This window comes from Ambystoma mexicanum, unplaced genomic scaffold (assembly GCF_040938575.1).
Source record: "Ambystoma mexicanum isolate Mex_15411 unplaced genomic scaffold, UKY_AmexF1_1 Mex_scaf10, whole genome shotgun sequence".
In the NCBI taxonomy this organism is placed as follows: Eukaryota; Metazoa; Chordata; class Amphibia; order Caudata; family Ambystomatidae; genus Ambystoma; species Ambystoma mexicanum.
In genome coordinates, this window is record NW_027182325.1 from 2,632,501 (window position 1) to 2,635,000 (window position 2,500).

General features: G+C 47.6%; 5 non-coding genes and 3 pseudogenes across 5 annotated transcripts; all 8 read left to right on the forward strand.

The window, feature by feature from the left end:
- The first annotated feature begins 111 nt into the window (after positions 1 to 111).
- On the forward strand, positions 112 to 220 carry LOC138542722 (5S ribosomal RNA; annotated as a pseudogene).
- Positions 221 to 326: 106 nt separating this feature from the next.
- LOC138540077 (5S ribosomal RNA) lies at positions 327 to 445 on the forward strand. Its single transcript, XR_011288135.1, has one exon. It is a non-coding gene; the product is annotated as a 5S ribosomal RNA (ribosomal RNA).
- Positions 446 to 551: 106 nt separating this feature from the next.
- LOC138550421 (5S ribosomal RNA) lies at positions 552 to 670 on the forward strand. The gene has a single exon (XR_011294173.1). It is a non-coding gene; the product is annotated as a 5S ribosomal RNA (ribosomal RNA).
- A 106-nt stretch (positions 671 to 776) lies between these two features.
- On the forward strand, positions 777 to 895 carry LOC138548129 (5S ribosomal RNA). The gene has a single exon (XR_011291943.1). It is a non-coding gene; the product is annotated as a 5S ribosomal RNA (ribosomal RNA).
- Positions 896 to 1,000: 105 nt separating this feature from the next.
- Positions 1,001 to 1,109, forward strand: LOC138543643 (5S ribosomal RNA; annotated as a pseudogene).
- A 464-nt stretch (positions 1,110 to 1,573) lies between these two features.
- On the forward strand, positions 1,574 to 1,692 carry LOC138541978 (5S ribosomal RNA). The gene has a single exon (XR_011289970.1). It is a non-coding gene; the product is annotated as a 5S ribosomal RNA (ribosomal RNA).
- A 106-nt stretch (positions 1,693 to 1,798) lies between these two features.
- Positions 1,799 to 1,917, forward strand: LOC138543789 (5S ribosomal RNA). Its single transcript, XR_011290641.1, has one exon. It is a non-coding gene; the product is annotated as a 5S ribosomal RNA (ribosomal RNA).
- Positions 1,918 to 2,236: 319 nt separating this feature from the next.
- LOC138543644 (5S ribosomal RNA) lies at positions 2,237 to 2,345 on the forward strand (annotated as a pseudogene).
- The last annotated feature ends 155 nt before the right edge of the window (positions 2,346 to 2,500 follow it).

The following is a 2,500-nucleotide window of genomic DNA, read 5'->3' on the forward strand; positions in this document are numbered from 1 at the left end:
CGCCTGATCGAGCCTGATCGAGCGATGAGCGTGGTATCATGTTGCAAGTGGCTGCATGGCTTAGCTTACTAAATGCAAATGCATAAGAGTAATATTCTTAGCATTCCTAGAGCCTACGGCCACACCACACTGAATGCACCCGATCTCGGAAGTTAAGCAGTGTCAGGCCTAGTTAGTACCTGGATGGGAGACCGCCTGGGAATACCAGGTGCTGTAGGCTTTTTTGTGCTCCAAGTTCAGGAAGTGAGCCCTTTCTCAATTGCCTTTTAAAACTGCAAGGTCTAGCCGACTAGATGCTTAAAAGTACAAAACTCACTAGGCCCAGAGCCTACGGCCACACCACACTGAATGTGCCTGATCTCGTCTGATCTCAGAAGCTAAGCAGTGTCGGGCCTAGTTAGTACCTGGATGGAAGACCGCCTGGGAATACCAGGTGCTGTAGGCTTTTTTGTACTCCAAGTTCAGGAAGTGAGCCATTTCTCAATTGCCTTTCAAAACTGCAAGGTCTAGCCGACTAGATGCTTAAAAGTACAAAACTCACAAGAACCAGAGCCTACGGCCACACCACACTGAATGCGCCCGATCTCGTCTGATCTCGGAAGCTAAGCAGTGTCGGGCCTCGTTAGTACCTGGATGGGAGACCGCCTGGGAATACCAGGTGCTGTAGGCTTTTTTGTGCTCCAAGTTCAGGAAGTGAGCCATTTCTCAATTGCCTTTCAAAACTGCAAGGTCTAGCTGACTAGATGCTTAAAAGTACAAAACTCACTAGGCCCAGAGCCTACGGCCACACCACACTGATTGCGCCCGATCTCGTCTGATCTCGGAAGCTAAGCAGTGTCGGGCCTAGTTAGTACCTGGATGGGAGACCACCTGGGAATACCAGGTGCTGTAGGCTTTTTTGTGCTCCAAGTTCAGGAAGTGCGCCATTTCACAATTGCCTTTCAAAACTGCAAGGTCTAGCCGACTAGATGCTTAAAAGTACAAACTCACTAGGCCCAGAGCCTACGGCCACACCACACTGAATGCGCCCGATCTCGGAAGCTAAGCAGGGTCGGGCCTAGTTAGTACCTGGATGGGAGACTGCCTGGGAATACCAGGTGCTGTAGGCTTTTTTTGTGCTCCATGATTAGTAATTGCGCAACTTCTCAATTATTTTTCAAATTTGGTATGTTTCCAAAATAATTGTATCCCGTTTTATAGCGGAAATGTTGGACAACATCATGAGGGCTGGAGCTACCTTTTTACATAGAATTAGCATACAGGTAGTGTGTTCATGGGTAATAAATCGACTTTCACATGTAATGCAGTACAGAGAATATTGAGTCCTTCAAGAGGCATGAAAGAAAACCATTATTGTGTTGATTGTTCTCTCCACCTCCCTGCAACAGACACAGGATGGATGAATTAAAGTTATCCTACCAGACATAGGAGTCCTGAATGGGCCCACCAGTCTTATATATCTCGCCTGATCGAGCCTGATCGAGCGATGAGCGTGGTATCATGTTGCAAGTGGCTGCATGGCTTAGCTTACTAAATGCAAATGCATAAGAGTAATATTCTTAGCATTCCTAGAGCCTACAGCCACACCACACTGAATGCACCCGATCTCGACTGATCTCGGAAGTTAAGCAGTGTCAGGCCTAGTTAGTACCTGGATGGGAGACTGCCTGGGAATACCAGGTGCTGTAGGCTTTTTTGTGCTCCAAGTTCAGGAAGTGAGCCCTTTCTCAATTGCCTTTTAAAACTGCAAGGTCTAGCCGACTAGATGCTTAAAAGTACAACACTCACTAGGCCCAGAGCCTACGGCCACACCACACTGAATGCGCCTGATCTCGTCTGATCTCAGAAGCTAAGCAGTGTCGGGCCTAGTTAGTACCTGGATGGGAGACCGCCTGGGAATACCAGGTGCTGTAGGCTTTTTTGTACTCCAAGTTCAGGAAGTGAGCCATTTCTCAATTGCCTTTCAAAACTGCAAGGTCTAGCCGACTAGATGCTTAAAAGTACAAAACTCACTAGGCCCAGAGCCTACGGCCACACCACACTGAATGCGCCCGATCTTGTCTCATCTCGGAAGCTAAGCAGTGTAGTACCTGGATGGGAGACCACCTGGGAATACCAGGTGCTGTAGGCTTTTTTGTGCTCCAAGTTCAGGAAGTGAGCCATTTCACAATTGCCTTTCAAAACTGCAAGGTCTAGCCGACTAGATGCTTAAAAGTACAAACTCACTAGGCCCAGAGCCTACGGCCACACCACACTGAATGCGCCCGATCTCGGAAGCTAAGCAGGGTCGGGCCTAGTTAGTACCTGGATGGGAGACTGCCTGGGAATACCAGGTGCTGTAGGCTTTTTTTGTGCTCCATGATTAGTAATTGCGCAACTTCTCAATTATTTTTCAAATTTGGTATGTTTCCAAAATAATTGTATCCCGTTTTATAGCGGAAATGTTGGACAACATCATGAGGGCTGGAGCTACCTTTTTACATAGAATTAGCATACAGGT